At 36.4% G+C, this 18,067-nt stretch overlaps 1 pseudogene; it reads right to left on the bottom strand.

The window, feature by feature from the left end:
- Positions 1-9,013, bottom strand: part of LOC121471550 — a 71,904-nt pseudogene extending 62,891 nt beyond the window's left edge.
- Positions 9,014-18,067: the final 9,054 nt, after the last annotated feature.

Genomic DNA, 18,067 nt, shown 5'->3' with positions numbered 1-18,067 from the left:
AAAACCTATTTGCTAGTCTACCATGAACATTTTTAAAAATGAAAGTATCAGAATATTACCTAAATCCAGAATCACCATCCAAGCCAAATTAAATTGAAATTTCACCAAAAGTTAGCTAATGTGTGTGTTTATTATATTTGCATCACTCTCTTTTCTCTAATGACCTTATATTACAAAATCTAAACAACAAATTAATGATGAGCTATATCCTTCAGATTAAGGATAAAGGTTTCTTACTTGTAGGCACTGTATTTATTTTTCAGGTGGTGCCTACCATCGGTTTTACACAATAAAAATTTTAAACACATATGCAGTAGCCTCCATAGCGTATGGCTTTGTTCAGTTGCTCCAAACTTGTACTTATGCCTGAGGACTTGAGTCAGAATTTTGGAAGATAGATTACATTTTTTGTCTAAAAAATTAATAAATAAAATATCCTTTGCTGGTGAGAATGTAATAAATTGGACACTATCTATTGCCATAATAATGCTACTGAGGAAAACACTCACAAAGCTTCAGTGGGGTGTAACAAGAAATGTTTACTTTTGCTTGCCATTTGTGGGTTATCTGGGCAGTTCTGAAAATAACTTGGCTCTTTGACACAACTGCAAGTCAAGGAAGCAGTTCTACTGAGCTGGGCTGGGCTCCCTTACATGTAAGTTTGATTGACTAGCTCTAGGCTGGTCTTCAATGAACTCAGGGGTAAACTGAGTCTACCTGGCCTCTCACTGACCATCAGGCAAGCTCAAGCTTATTATTGTGGTGGCGACAGGATTTTAAGGGAGGACAGAGGCAAGCAGGGCTGCGTGAAATCTAATTTCAGAACAAATACATCATTTTTTCTACATTTTATTGGCCTTAGCAAGTCACATGATAAACTCTTTCAGTGAATGGGAAAGTAGGGCCTACCTACTTCTTAATGGGAGGAGCTTCAGGGTCACCTTGCAAGGGGATTGTGGATAACTGGGACATTTTTCTACCACCCACACTGACATTTATTTCTGGTGAAAGAAAATTTAAAAAAAAATGATTACATGAGACTAATTAAACCAAAATAGGTTTAAATTTTTTTGATTGTAATCATTTATCAATTGATATATTTTCTGTGAATATAATCAAAGAAATGATATAAAAACACAAAATATTTTATATGAAAATGTCATCTCACAATTGTTTGTTATTTAATAAAAGACAAAGATCAAGTGATCAATAACATAAAACTGATTAATCTAATTGATCACATCCACTCTAGAATATCATACAGTTTTAAAAATAGCTGTAAAGTTTATAGAGTAACATAGAAAACAGGGGGGGGAAAGTAAAGACTAACATTCCCAGGCAATTAAATATGGAATATTATGGAATATCATACAATAATACAGGAAACATATAAGACTTCCCTGTTATATTATTAGAGTATATTTAATGATAAACTCAATCTCGTTTGACCATATCTCCAAAACTCTCAATTTGTTTCTTTTCTTTTTTCTTAAGCATTCAATTTTTATATAAAAAAATTATAAAATATGGGCTTTCTTATGACTTACTATTAAGAATACATAGCAGATATGTCATTTTTTGAGTATAATTAAGCAAAACCCCCAAACCTATGCATAGAAAAAGACTTATGTGTAATAAGTGTGCAAATTTTAAAAAATTTTTTATATATTCAAATGATCTATTTTGAATTTTTCCTATAAATAAGTACAGTAATTTCTCCCTAATCATGTGCTGCCTTTACATAAAATTTCAGCATATGCATATTTCTATGATACCCACACAAGGAAAAGAATTTAAGGGCACAAACTTGGAAACCATATTGTGCTGTGAAAATGTTTTGAAATTAGGAAAGTTGACATAAGGATAGGATCCAAGAAAAGCTACTGGCATTTGATCACTGGAAATCATGGAAAAGAGGAAGTAATGATGAATTAGGTCTGACAGTGGTGCCAGGGGCAAGGGATGCTATAACACCACATATAAGAAGCTCCAGATGTTTGAATCAGGGTGATTTACCAACTATAACTTTTTAAGATTATCTAACTCCTCCGCCTGGTTCATAGTCAACCAATCACAGAGCTGAGCTAGTCTTATATACAAAAAAAGGTGTCCCTGTTTCACATTGAATAAGTGGACTAGTCAAATAAATGTTTGATGGCTTGTTTCTGCTTTGATAATTCTTAAAGTCCCAACAGCGGTATTGAGTTATAAAGCTTTCTCTGGTGAGTTTTAATATATGATTATGTATTGTGGATTTTTTAACTGTCATGTTTTCCTGAAGCCTTGATTTCCACAAGAAGGCTGTGAGCACCCTGCCTGGGTTATCAGGTGCAGCAGTGTGGTAAGGCTGGTTCTTGCCACAAGTCCCTCTTCCTGCCCTCCTCTAACTGTGATCTAGTGACATTTAAATGCACCAGGAAAATCCCTTCATGCCTTCTGCTTAAGTTCTTCATTCTGACTCCCAGGGAAGGCACTTGCCCACAGGCTCTGTCTCTCTCTTTCCCCTACACCAGCTTGGATAAGCCTGCTCCCTTGAAGCTCCCTCCGCATGTCCCTCTGAGGAGTACACTGTGCTGCCCTCTCCTAGGACCTGAAGGTATCATCTATCTCACTTTTATTTCTCTCTTTGTGTTGTTATTCCATGTCTGCACCAGACTGATCATCAAAACCCCCTAATTTAGGGGCTCCTGGGTGACTCAGTGTGTTAAGCCTCCAGCTCTTGATTTGAGCTCAAGTCATGATCCCAGGGTTGTGTGACCAAGCCCCACATGGGCTCTGTAAGCAGCAGGGAGTCTGCTTAAGATTCTCCTTCTCCCCTCCCTTTGCCCCTCCCTCATTCTCTCTCTCTCAAATAAATAAATCTTAAAAAAAGAAACCCTAATTTAAAATAACTATTTCTACAACAGAGATTAGTGTTGAAGAATCTAGCCATTAGGTTTCCAATCCTGTGAAACTGAATAGTTGGATCAGTAACACCAGTTTTGGAGGGTATCAGGACACATTACATCACTATTTCACAAGCAGAGTCAGATAGTTATCACTGGAAATGATAGTGGTAGATTCATAAAAATAAGTGAATCTGTGGTTTCTAGGTGTGCATAGCTAATTTTAAGCGTTATCACTGGTAAATTTTATGTATTAACTTGGCTATATAGGCCATGGTACCCAAATGTTTAGTCAAACATCATTTTATACCAGATGTCAAACACCAGGGGACATTGTGAAGGTATTTTGTGATGAGGTTAGCATCTAAATAAGTAAACTGAGTAAATCAGATTACCCTCCATAACGTGATTGGAACCCATCTAATCAGTTGAAAGCCTTAAGAGATAAAGACTGAGGTCCCTCAAGGAGGAGAGGGGCAATTTTGCATCCAGACTATCCTCAGACTCGGTCTGCAACATTGGCTCTTTCCTGGGCCTCCAGAGTTCAGACTTGCCAGCCTCCACAATATCAGGAGCCAGTTCCTTAAATCTTTCTCAACCTCTCTCTTTCATCTTCTCTGTTTCTCCCTGGCTCTCTCTTTCTCTAGATCTCTCTAGATACATGATAGGTATGTAGGTAGGTAGATAGATCAATAGATATATAGGTAGATGATGGATAGATTGATAGATGATAGATAGATACATAGGTAGATACATACATACATAGGTAGATAAATATAGACTTTTACACACACACCCACACACACTCACACACAGCCCTTACTGGTTTTCTCTGGAAAACCTTAAAACGTTGTTTCATGTTCTGATATACTTTGAGCCATTTAACAATCTATTTCCCATGGTAGGCACAATACTGTACGTCACTATATCAATCCTCTTTGTGGGAACTCCAAGCACCAAATCATCCAGCCTCCTCTGTAGTTGTATTGAATTCTGTCCAGTGGAATGTCAGTGGAAGCAAAGCAAGCCTCCTTCAGGCTTAGTCCTTAAAAGCATCCTACTGAACCTCCAACTCACTCGTCCTCTTACAAAGCAACCTTGAAGGTCGTGTGTCCCAGGTGACATAACAACAAGGTAGAGAAAAGCTCTCTGGTCCACATGTGATGAGTCAAATCAAGAAATGAGCTTTATTGTATGCAGTGATTGACATATTGGGGCTTATTTCTTACTGTGGCATAGCCTAGTATTGTCAGATTTCTAGCATGCATTAGGTGAGTGAGCTGCGTTCAGCAGTGTGCAATAGCAAAACCAGAATCTGCTTGGTCTCAACAACACAGAAATACATTATATCACATAATAGGAAGAGCATTAGTTGCATATGTTTTTCCGCTGGTTGAATATATCAGTGATGCTACCAAAGGCTGTCTTTTAAAAAATATCTCTATTTTCCTCAGTGTCAGCTTGGCCTTCATGCTGGTTACCTGGCTGTGACAGATACAGACTTCAAATCCAGATCCACAACTTCTCCAGAATTCCTCAGCAGTCTTTCCCCATCTCCACTGGACAGAGCTGAGTTACATACACCTACCCCCTGAACCATCGATGCCAAGAGAATTAGGAACACCATCATTATTTTAAATAAATGAAGATTTCCCTCCCTGAGACTAAAGTCAGGGTATATATATCCAGAGTCATGTGAAGAGAAGTGGTCATTTGAAGCAAATCAAAGCTCTATCAATAACATGTCCCAAACTCAAGGTCACTGGGACACTAAGTTTTGATAGTAGGCTCTGGACCTATGAAAGGGGCCATTACCTGAGCTACTCAAGAATCGAGCTATAAAGGGGTCACTACCTAAGCTGAAGAATCCTGGCCAAACCAATCACAATCCCTTCAGGGTGAGGGATATATAGATAGTGCCAGGGTCACATTACTAGGTTGTAAGACACAGGCAGGGCAGATCACATATGTCCTGAGACAAGCCATACTCTAACTCTTAAGAAGTTGGTTTTTCTACTATAAGAAGCTGTCAGTGATTCCTCCCAGTAGTTAATAATGTGGACGAGGCTAGTCCTTTCACTTAATTCTCATGAAGAGAATAAAAAGTAATAGGGTGATCTGTAAAATGCCTCATTGGGAATTCAATATCAAAACACATTAATTTCAGCATCAAACAACAGAAAAATACATATCATAATACACGACCACATCCCTTTAACACCCAAGAGAACAGTAAAAATGAGGAAGGGGAGAAATTTGGACAGAGATGGGAAAGATAAGGGAAAAATAAAGGAAAAACATGAATGACATAATGCCATTATGCTTCATAATTAATTGTCTTCTATTGCATGTCATACAAGAGCCACATAATCCCTGCTCAAAAAGATTAACCCAGTTTATACGAATTAACTGAAAGCAAATCCAGCTTTTTTGTATATGCTTAACAGAAGCATACATAAAATAATAAATACAACACACTCGGATTAGACAGGAGTCATTGTAATTTCATCTTGTTGACTAAGCATTAAAACAGCAATAAAAATAACCTATTCAGTTGTTGAGTGTATCCTAAATGTCACTTTATAGAGGTGCAGAGTATGAGGTTGACTTTACCCGCATGACATTCTATGAAGTGGCAAATGGTTGATTGGGGAGTTAGGATTTCTAGTTTTAAAAATCTCTCAATTATTACCTTTGTGACCTTGGGGCATTCACTTAAACTTTCTTAGGTTCTGTTAATTTACCTAGAAACAGCAATGAATATATTCCTATAAACCTCCAAGAGTTGTGTTATTTAAGTAAATATCACCCCAAGGTTGGACAAAAGAGCTGATATGAATCATCACCGGCATACTATAGTGATCAAACATTTATGGTCTTAAAATAACTGCTCATTCATTAAAATATTATACACCTTATTCAGCATTTGGCAGCTCTAAAGCCTTATTCCCTTATTATGATTCAGTGGTAGTCATGGAAGACCCACTACTCTACTCAAAATTGTCAGGAAAGGGCTAGTGTCACAGCTTTTGTATTTCCCCCTGCTTTACTGAGGTATGACTGACAAATAGAGGTTACGTATATTTAAGATATTCAACATGTTTGGATATACACGTACTTGTGAAATGATCACCGCAATCAAGCTAATACTACCCATCTCCTGATCTCCTGACATATTTACCTTTCTTTTGTGGTGAGAACACTTTTTTTACTTTTTAGAGAATTTGAAATATACAATACAGTATTAACTGTCGTTCCTGTGCTGTATATTATTCCTCTTATTTATCATGAACATCTGAAACTGTGAACCCTTTGAACAACACCTCCCTGTATCCCCTTCACTCCAGCCCCTGGTGACCACCATTCTATTCTCTGCATCTAAATATTTATGTATTTTATACATATATTATGTCAAAGATCAGATAAATATTTGCATGGTCTTACTTCTGGGCTGATAGTTCCATTGGTCTGTATGTCTGCATTCATGCTAGGAACGCACTGTAACTTCGCAGTATCTTAAAATCAGGCAGTGGGATGGCATCAGCTTCGCTCTTCTGTTCAAGATTGCTTTGACTATTCTGGATCTTTTGGGGTTCCACATGAATCTTATGATTTTTTCCTATTTCCATGAAAAAATGCCACTGGCATTTTGATAGGGATCACATTGACTCTGTACTTCACTTTGGGTATTGTGGACATTTTAACAATATTAATTATTCTGATCCATGAACATAGAATATCTTTCCATTCATTTGTGTCTTCTTCAATCTTTCATAATCATTTTCCAGTTTTCAGTGTACAATCTTTCACCTACTTGCTTAAATTTAATTCTATGTATTTCATTCTTTTTCATGTTAGTATTAATGGGATTGTTCTGTTAGTTTCACCTTTGGATAGTTCATTATTACTGTATAGAAATGCAACTAATTTTTGTATGTTGGTTTTGTATCCTACTACTTCACTGAATTGGTTTATTATTTCTAACAGGTTTTTGTTGTTTTGTTTTGTTTTTGGTGGAGTCTATAAGGTTTTCTATATAAAATCATGTCATCTGTAGACAAACAACTTTACTGCTTCCTTTCTGACTCAGATGCCTTCTATTTCTTTCTCCTTACCTAATTGACTAGGATTTCCAGTGGCATAATGAGTAGAAATGGGGAGAGTGGACATCCTTATCTTGTTCCTGATCTTAAAGGAAAAGCCTTCAGCTATTCACCATTGAGTAAAATTATAATGTCTCTTCTTTCATTTATATTTTTATTGAATCTTTTTTTTTCTTAGTATAGCTAAAGGCTTGTTAATTTTTTTTAATCAACTAAGTTTTTTCGATTCTATTTGTTTTCTTCATCTCCATTTTATTGATTTCTACTCTAAACTTTATTATTGTCTTCCTTTTGCCAATTGGGGGGCTCAGTTTCTTCTTTTTCTAGTTCCTTGGGGTATAAAATTAGGTTATTTGAGATTTTTTTTTCTTAACTTGGGCATTTATCACTAGTAGAGTTGCTTTTTCTGTATCCTGAAAGTTTTGATATGTTGTATTTCCCCATTATTATTTTTCTTGAGTTTTCTATTTCTCTTTTGATTTATTCTTCAACCTTTTGGGTGTTCACATTCATGCTGTTTAATATTTCCACATGTTTGTGAATTTTCTGATTTTCTTCCTATTACGGATTTCTAGTTTCACACAATTGTGAGGAGAAGGAATACTTGATATGATTTCAACCCCAATTTGTTAAGACTTTTTTGTGGCCCAACATATGATCTATGCTAGAAAATGTTCCACATGTGCTTGCATGTAATATATGCTTTGCTGCTGCAGGATGGGATATTCTGTTTACATCCGTAAGGTCTGTTAGGTTTATGGTTTTATTGAAGTTCAGTTTTCTTACTGAATTTCTGTCTGGAATATCTATCAATTGTTGAAAGTGAGGTATTAAAGTCTGTACTATTGTTGTATAGCTATCTACTTCTCTCTTCTGCTCTGTAAATATTTACTTTGTGTATTTAAGTATCCTGATGTTGTGTATATTTTTGAGGTTGTTATATACTTTTTATATAAAATTAGGGCAACTACTTTATTTTGAACAAGAAAGTGATATAGGTAACTCTGAGTATCATCCCACTAATATGAGAACTCACTTCCAATAGCACTCTCCACACAGTTTTGGGAGAAAAGTATTTTCTCTCTGCCCAGTCCTGTCATCTACTATGATATCTTTTCACAAGGCAGGCAGACATCAACTGACATCTGCTTACAGTCAAAGAACCACGTCTGAATGGAGCAGCTCAGCACTTACATTTGGAGAGAGGATTCTTATTCTGGTTAAAATCCAATACATGTGCCAACACAAGGCTGCTGACTGCTGATCTCGAATTGGGTAAAATGAATATGATTGGTCCACATCATTCCCACAGTTGCTTCTATATAAAAATCACTTTTATAATAAAGCTCCTTTCATCAAAACATACTCTGAACAAATCTTGCAAAGGAAACTCACCTAGTCCCAAGTCTACAATATAAAAGCAAGGAGAACGGATGGGTTCTCTGCTGTGATCATGTTCAGGACATTCACAGGGGTGAATGAATGGTGAGGTAGGCACTGGGAGTGCCACTGTACTTTCTATGCCAAAACTTCCACATTGGTCACCCTCCCCAGCCTCGAAATGGTCAGCTGTCCGGTTGTACACTGTCCACAATGGTTCTCCTGCAAACAGCCAATGGACTTCACATAATTCTTTTCCTCCAGCATGAAGCGGTGATAAATTTCTGCAGGAAGAGTTATCATGTCTCCTTTTAACATGGAAATGTGAATCCACTTGTCCTTTTTATCTCTCCCATCAAAGTAGCCACTGCCACCCAAGATGTAGAAATCTCCTTATCCAGAACATCTTAATCTTTCCTTTGTGATTTAGTTGTTTATCTTTTTATATGGCTATTATGTCCATCTAGGAGTAGCTGCTCTCCAGATTTTTCTAATTCTGGATCATTCTCATGTTTGTCAGCAACCAACTTCTAGAAAGAAGCCCCAGCTGGTGCATCTGCTCCAGGCTGACCTGGCGGCTGGCTTGGTGTGATGGGACTGCCTGAGGTCATACATGGATTTGTCCATGTACCAGGTCTACAGCATGGCCTGGCCTGGGTGCAGGGAGCGCCTGTCTGCTAAAACACCCTGCCTGTCTGGTCCACTGACCCCACATCAGGGGCTGTGGGAGGAAGTGGAGGAAGAACAGCCCTTGTATACTTTTCATGATGCTTTATTTTTCATTATATGATGTCTTTGTCTCTTTATGACAGTTTTTATTTAAAATCTATTTTGTCTGATATAAGTGTGGCCATCCCTGTTCCCTCTTAGTTTCTATCTTCATGGAATATTTTTTTCCACTCATTGACTTCCCGCCTATCTGTGTCCTTAAAGCTATAATGAATCTTTTCTAGATAGAATATTGTTGGATCTTGTTTTTTCATCCATTTAGCCATTCTATGTCTTTTGATTGGCAAATTTAATCCTTTTACATTTGTGATAAAATGAAAACTTCTTTAACGGTACTTATCACACACCGGGGAATCTCAATAAGGCTACCACTGGATTTCTTAGTAGAAATTTTGCAGGCTTGGAGAGAGTAGGATAATATATCCAATGTGTTGAAAGAAAGAAAAAGGAAAACTCTACCTGGCAAAGCTGTCCTTAAAGAATGAAGAGAAAAAGACTTTCCCAGATAAGCATAAGCATAGGAAGTTTATCACAAGACCTGCCTTACAACAAAAGCTAAAGAGTGTTCTTCAAATTAAAATTAAAGACATTAGCTACTAACATGGGAACATAAAAGTATAAAACTCACCATTAAGATAAGTGTACAGTCAAATTCTCAACACTCTAACACTAAATAATTGTAAATAATTTTTAACTCTGCTAATAGCCCAGAACATTCTGATGTCATATTTCATTCATTATATATCAGGATCATCACCACATTCCTCCCTCAACAATGTTTATGTGCTGCTTCCCTGGGATTTTTTAAGATCAGACACTGCAGTTGTTTTATTCACTACTGACATACATAGCGCCATACCTGGCACATAAAGCTAGTCCTTAGCTAAAAAAAACAAAATAGTTATGCATGCTATTTAATGATCTATGTCAGTTCTGCTCAGAGTGTGGCCTTCAGACCAACAGCATTGGCATTACTGGGATTTGTTTTAAATGTAACTCCATGAGTCCTACAGAGACACATAAAATCGGAACACATAAGGGCTGGAACCAGGCAGATGTGGTTTAACAAAATCTCCAGGTGATTTGTATACTAATCAAAGTTTGAGAAGCCCTGGTCTAGGTAAAGTCTTGAAGAGGCAAGTAAAAAAAAAATAGAACTTTTGTTTTGAAAGTATAATGCCACTGAAAGAGGAACATTATTATAGTCTAATATATGGACAGATACAGTGGATAGTTAGCACATGTCACATAAAGATAAACTCTTCTAGATTTAGAGTCTATATCTCTTAATTTATTTTCGCATTTCACAAAATTAAATGACCACTTTTGACATGGTGGAGGTATTAATGAGTGTGCACTGGGTATACCCCAATAAATTAGAAACTTAGCATATATCTGAAAGAAAGAGAGTCCTTGCATTATCATATATGAGTTATGACAAATAATAAGTGTGCCATAAAATTTGAATAAAATTACTATCTTGATAAGAAAAAAGAAAACCTCGGTCGTCAAGGAATATGATGACAGCTTAAGACTATTGCTGATACTGAGAAAAACCTTTGGGAAGAAAGCATACTCTGAATTCTTCTTAAGTAGAATACTAATGCTTTATTACAAAAAAAATAAGTACTCATGGCACATAACCAACAGCTTAGTAAAAGTTTAAGGAGGAAAAAAAACCCCACACATTTGGGAACTCATAGGCAGAAACATTGACTAGAAGGGAAAATAGAGACTGAGACACAGAGGAAAGTGAGAACAACAATAAAAAAATAAGCTAGAGCTAGAGAGCAGATGGAGATATAGCCAGAGGTAGAAAAAAAGAGCAAAAGGATCGTAGAGGCGGTTAGCTGAGGATGTGTAAACTCCTAAATATGAAGATACTTCTATGGGGGCTTCAGAATTGCTTAGGCACTCAATGAGCTGTATGTGAACACATTCACATGCCTCCTGCCCACACTCTCCCACTTGTAGCTACAGACAAAAAGGAGAGGGATGAGAATGGTGTTTGGAACCCTATCCCAATGGCATTTTTGTCCTGGTGTGTAGGAAGTGTTGAAAATAATAAGGCTGTTTTTAAGATGCCATTCCTTGGCTTTCTATGGGAGCAATACCACATCCACTGTAAGATAGCAAGTGTAAGATGGTCTCCTGAACTCAGGAGACTTCAAGAATCCTCCCCAGGAGAGACACAGTATTGGAATCATCGCCAAGTACCATGTTATTGTAAGAATTGTCTTTTCTTCTCAAATTTCAGAAGGAATAGCACACTTACAGACTTCCATTACTTTTATAAACATCACTACAAAAGCTGGTCATCGTTATGGTATTTTTTTTTAATTAAAGGGAATTTTTAGAACAACATCAAACCAAGGTAAAGCTACCTAAGGAGAGAGAAACTGGTCAGTTTTCAACAGCTTTAACCACACGCTATTGACAGACATCTTTACACGACACATTTATGTGCATGTGAATTTTAGAAAAAGAAGCTCACAGGCTGCACCAATTTTTAGTGCCAATCCACCAAGTAGCTACAATCATTGCTATTTTAATAACTGTATTCATTTCAAAGAAACCCAAGCAATGCAGCTTTCTGCAAAAGCCTTGAAACTGACTAAGCCCTTAGGGTATCAGCATTTCTCAAGGAAAGAGGTTCACAGTTTACCATGCTATTTATAAGCATATTGAAAGAGAAAGATTAAAAACAGCATTGTAAGTGTCTCCCTACATTTTATGCCTGCCAACTCTTTACTCATATTATAAAAAAGAAAAAAAGAGAAGAGTGTAAACTAAGAGGATATAATCTACTCATACCTTGATTAAACTAAGGCAGGAAAATCCCAAAGTTTCTGTGCTGCTCTGGAGAAATGCCTTGGAGGGTATCTGATGAAGCCAGTCATCCTGCAAAAGCCCTCACAATTGTGGAGCTTGTCATAGACCAATCTAGCTGACCACCTCCACGAAGCCTTCAGAGATCAATCCGGTTCCATACGGATTTCTTCCCTGTTCATAAACACCAGATTATATTCTCGAGTAGCGTATTTAAATCTTGATGTGGGTTGACACTCCCCACCTAGATCACTTAGTCTTGAAGAAGCTTCCCTTACAGCCCACCCAGGATGCACTGTAGTATTTTTATGCACAGATGCTAAATATTTCAGTTTAAGACTGAGTCATCATGCTTAATGTATTTACCAGAGATTCCATATTTGTCACACAAGGATATTTGACTCAGCCAATATTGTAACTACATATAATTTGTTTAGGAGCTGAGTACTTTTATAATGGTTGCCAAGGGTAATAAATCTAAGCAGAATTCAAAACTCACATTTTGTATTCATTATAAACTTTTCTAAAGTGAGAAAAGGCCTATGCTTTTTATACCCAACATTTCCAGAGAGGATCTTTGAGGGAGAATTCTCTCGAGTTTGGGGAGAAAGGAGAAAAAGAAGACAACATTTGTAAAACTGACATTTACTTATACTATCCTTCACAGTCAGGGATTTATTTTGGGATTGAATGGGTCATGGGTGCCTTGATCGTGATTGCCAAGCCCAAAATTCCAGAAGGAGCCTGCTGAGCCAATATTTGTAATTGGGATTGTTGAAAAATCTAGAATAGTAGCCAAAGACATGAGACTCTTTATACCTCACTCATTTAGGTTTAGAGGAGGTTATTGTTTAGGATCCAACAATAAAAAAAATAATTGCTGTGAAAAAAAAATAATTGCTGTTCTTCTGAAGAGGAAGTCTATCATTCACCTTCAAGCTCTTATCTTGTAGCATAATTACTGGGAACGTAGTTAGCCAGTTGTGTAGAAAAGTTTAGTGTCTATGTTTTGGAGAATATCCAGTTTTTCTTGGAAAATTTTAGAACTCCAATCAACAGATGCTAATCTGTAGCAGCCTGTGGCTCTTGAAAAGCATAAAGCAACCCTTGTTAGTGATCTTTTCTGAAAACAATGTCACATCCTGCATCCAGGTACCAAGTGAAAATTTCTCTAGCCTGTAATGGTTTGAATACATTTCTTCCCAAGTATCTGGCATATTTCTCAACAGATTAAGTTTACCTCTCCAATATTCCCAAATAAATGGCTTTAGCACATATCCAAAATAATCACAAATTTAACTTTTCAGGCAGGGGAAAGATGATACAGTATGGAAGATTGGAAAAAGATCAAGATTGGGTACCAATCTGCTTGGTTTCTAATCTCATCTGTGAAATAATTTTGGGAGTAAATGTCTTTAGCTCTCTGGGATTCAGCTAAACACTTTCCATAGTCTTATCCAGCTTTATTCTGTAAGATGAGGAGCCTGGAAATATCTCTACCCTTTTTTGACCATTACCATGATAATATATTGTCAATAAGTATATATAATATTCTTTATATCTTTCATCTGCAGAATGTACTGTTTTTCCAGCCACATATAAAACTGAGGAATTTTAGACCCTGTATTAATTAGGGTTCTTCTGGTCAAAATTAATAAAACAGGACTTGAATTCATTCCAAAACAAAACAAAATTTTTTAAAATAAGTATTAACTGAATAAGATATAGAATATCATATAGGCCCATCCAGGCACATTCAAAGAAATATGATCTGTTAATCAAATTTAATTATTAATAAAAGAAAATTAACTAAAATCTTTACTGAAGTCTCAAACAAATTCAAAGAGATGGATTTGTAATTCACAGTATTTCATAAAATTCTCCACTTCTCTAATTCCCAACAGCCCTCATGTACTGAGACAAGCCTCCTGTCTTTTCAACTCCCACTGAGTCCACCCCCAATCCAAAGTGCCCCAAGCGCCCCCCCAAGTAGATCATCCCCATTTTTCCCTTCCTCTCCTTTTCTTTTTTCTTTTCTTTTCTTTTCTTTTCTTTTCTTTTCTTTTCTTTTCTTTTCTTTTCTTTCTTTCTTTTCTTCTTTTTTCTTTTCTTTTCTTCTTTTCTTTTTTCTTTTCTTTTCTTTTCTTTTCTTTTCTTTCTTCTTTTCTTTTCTTTTTTTTAAAGATTTTATTTATTTATCCATGAGAGACACAGAGACAGAGGCAGAGACACAGGCAGAGGGAGAAGCAGGTTCCCTGTGGGGAGCCCGATGGAGGACTCCATCCTAGGACCCTGAGATCATGACCTGAGCCAGAGGCTGATGCTCAACTATTGAGCCAACCAGGCACCCCCCCTCCCCTTTTCAAAATTCTATAGTCTTGCCTATTTTTAATGCTCCCTTCCAATGTAAAGTAAAGCTCTTTTCTTCCTAATGCTTCAGGTCTATCTACTCATCACTCAGAATCAATAGTAAAAAGCCAGGGAACTTAGGGGGGAAGCTTGGAATCAACTTTAAAAAGTGAAGAAAAAGAGGGAAAAAAAAAAGGAAAGGAATTATCTCAATGAGGATATTAAAAAGGGATAAATTTGAAAACTTTCATAATTTTACATAATCTTTTATTTTCTGTACTTTAACATTCATGAGGGAGGGACGGGGGCTCCTGACAATCTACACGAAGCATATAGCTGGGTCTCTGAAATTTACTAGAAATAATAGTATAGATATTTTCAAGGGTATCTTTTTTCAATCTCTGCTTTTTCTGTTGATGCATGTTTGTTCCTTTCTTCTCTCCTGATCTAGAGACTGTTCCTCACTGCATTTTTGTCTCTATGTGAGAAGCACATTCCCAGTGAGCTTTCAGTTTAATATTATTCAGTCACCCAGAGAGTAAATAATCTCTTTGTAATAGGAAGGGAATCTGATTCAGTTTATATCTCATGTCCATTCAACGTTAATTAAAAATGGCCAAGGTGATTGGCTCATATTATCCCAAATATGTCTCAATCCAGATACAAGTAGGATTTCTTAAAATGCAGTGGAGGGTATGGTCTGTGAAGACAGTGCAGCTGGCATCAATTACAGGGCCAATCATGAATTCTAAGGATGACTGTAAGAGTAAAATTCCTAATTATGTAGATGCACTTGCAGTATCATCCAGCCCCTCTTTATTGTTGTTATTTTAGTTGTATTTCCTGTATCTCAGTTTTAATGATGTATCCCTTATTGTAGAGAGAAAGATACTTTAAAAATGCATTTCTAGAGATAAAATGTTTTGTTCATTACTCATGTATATCTTTGCACAGTATTGTCACGAGTATCAGTTTTCCTAATGAAACTTACGGATTTTTATCTTTACCCTCAGAATCTTGCTTTCAGATCAGTAAGATATTAAAAATTTTCAATATATTCATTGTAGAGATGATGCAACTGAGAGACTTATCCAACACACAGCTGGTAAGAAGAAAACACAACAATTTTATCTCCTCTTTACTTTTCATTTAATTTCACCTGTGGGTCCACGCAGTGTCAGTAAACCTGTTGCAATGAAGGAAGAGTCAACTTAGGGTTGGCTAGGTTACAGTATCTAATTTTCAGAAGAAAGATAAAGGTAGAACCAGTAGCTTTGTAATTTAATACAAGTTAATATGCTAGCTAAATTCATTGTTAAGCAAGGGACAAAGTTAAATGACCCAGGAAATTCATAAAACTCTGGATTTTCTTTGTATCTTAATACCTACAGTAATAGTGAAACCTTTCATGGCTTTAGCTGTACATAAGAGGTTTAAAAGTGACCTTCAATCAAATACCTGCATTCCAGGCATACAGAAAGGATTCATCTAGAATGTAAAACTGGATTTGAACTTGTCTTTGGTCAGATTCACCTAGATTTTGCATTCAACTCTTTTTATATTAATAAAGAAGGGAAAAAGAGGAGGAAAAAGATGGTGCTAATTTGATAATGATAAGGTCGGGAAAGAAGATGGGCGAAGATGGGGTTCAAAGAGTTATCTCCACTGACTAGAAAGATCAATAAAACCTTGGGACAGAAGCAACAAGCCCCAAAAGTTTTCTTGGTGATAGAGTTATGTAGAGTCTAGATTTCTTAAGGGTAGTAACACAAGAACTAGATTTCAGAGAGATCCAGATCCAGGATGTTTCCAGTTAAGGCCAAATTCACACACATAAGTGCACATTAGAACATGGGATTAGGTGGGATAGGAAGTGGGGCTAGTGGAACTAGGAGGTAGGTCAAAAGTATTTATGGATGAGTTGGCAAAAAGCCAACTCAACTTGGAGGATTTTGTCTTCATAATAGTTAATTTTATGTGTCAACTTGACTTGGTTAAGGGAAGCCCAGATAGCTGGTAAACTTTATTTCTGGGAGTGTCAGTGAGGGCACTTTTAGAAGAGACTAGCATTTAAATCAGTAAAGAAGCTCCATTCTCACCAATGTGGGCCGGCATTACCCCATCTGTTAAAGGCCCTAAGCAGAACTAAAAGTAGAGGAAGGATACATTTTGTGTCTCTCTGTCTTTTTGAGCTGGAACATCCAATTGTGTGTGTGTGTCTAATGTTTTTCTTCAATGGGGACATTCCATGTTTTCTTTCCCTGGGACAATTGGAGCTTTTGGTTCTTAAGCCCCAGCTTTGGACTGAGTTGTACCACCAGCTGTCCTGGTCCACCACCTTGTCGATGGCATCTTGGTAAGGGCTGTGGTTAGTCTTGAGTGGGCTTCATATGAAAGACCACAGTGATTTATGATGCTCCATTTAGAATAACTATAGTTTTCAGTTGTGGGCTCATGATGATAGAGTCATTATGAATATATACTTTTAAATATATGATAGTCTTTTAAAATATGTTTTCCAGTTGGGGCATACATTCTTTGGTCCTGAAATCTTCACAAAATGTTGCTCTTCTTAACCCATCCAGTTTCAAATTAGTCCGAAAAGTCTAACTCATTCTGTGTCTTCGAAATGCCTCTTTGGAATCTGAATTTCTCTTTAAAATAGAAATGGTATGAATACACTAAGACTTGCTGTGGCACAGCCAATTAAAAAAAAAAACAAAAACAAAAAACAAAAACAAAACTCCAGGAGTTTCCTAATCCAAGTTTCCCTCCATATCACCACCTCACACTCAATGCTCACTTTCATCCTTACTTCCTCATGTTCAGCGTGAATATTAGAAAGAAATTCACACTGACATAGGATTCTTGGTGAACAGTAAACACAAGATTAGCTCTCTTAAATTTTCAATATTTGTGTCCATGAAAAGGAGAATTGAAAAGAGAAAAAGTTCCTAAGTGTGCCCACTTCTTCTTTTAGATCTATTAAAATGTTATATATATCTTTAAAAATACTAGATATAGAGATTGTATATATATATATATATACACACACACACATATATAATGCATATACATTATATGTGCAATATATATAATGATACATATACATATAAAGTTGATAAGCTATAAAAATAAGCAAGTAAGATTCTAATTTTCTTATCTGTAAAATGGGGATGATATTAACTTACTTCACGGGTGATTATGAAAGGGAAAATAATTGCTAAATGTTGCCCATAAGTGCATGCCATTATTATCGCAGATGCACAGCTCCATCTGGGTTGTTATATATATATATATATATATATATATATATATATATATATATATATAATTTATTTATTTATTTATTTAGTATTTATTTATTTATAGAGCATGAGCAGTGGGGGTGGAGCAGAGGGAAGAGAAGAGAGAATTGTAAGCAGGCTCCACACTCAACATGAAGCCCAGCACAGGGTTTGAATCCCATGACCCTGAGATCATGACTTGAGTCAAAATCAAGTGTCAGACACTTTACCGACTGAGCCCGTCTGAGTGGGTATTCAAACAAGAGGCTACCAAATGCTAGATGCAGTCGAGATGACCTCAGTGTCTACTCAAATCTTGAATTTGGGAAATAGTAAATTTAGGGGGCTTAATTCAGACTTACTGAATCAAAACTTCTGGAAGTGAATCTGAACTTTCTAAGTTCCTCAGTGAATTCTGATAGATGGCCCAATTTGGCTTTAAGTGAATAAACACTGTTACAATTGCTGGTATTAATACAGTTTTAGCAACTAGTTTTTATTGTGT

Source organism: Vulpes lagopus, chromosome 11 (genome assembly GCF_018345385.1).
Source record: "Vulpes lagopus strain Blue_001 chromosome 11, ASM1834538v1, whole genome shotgun sequence".
NCBI classification, from domain to species: Eukaryota; Metazoa; Chordata; class Mammalia; order Carnivora; family Canidae; genus Vulpes; species Vulpes lagopus.
This window is presented reverse-complemented; position numbering and strand designations above follow the sequence as displayed.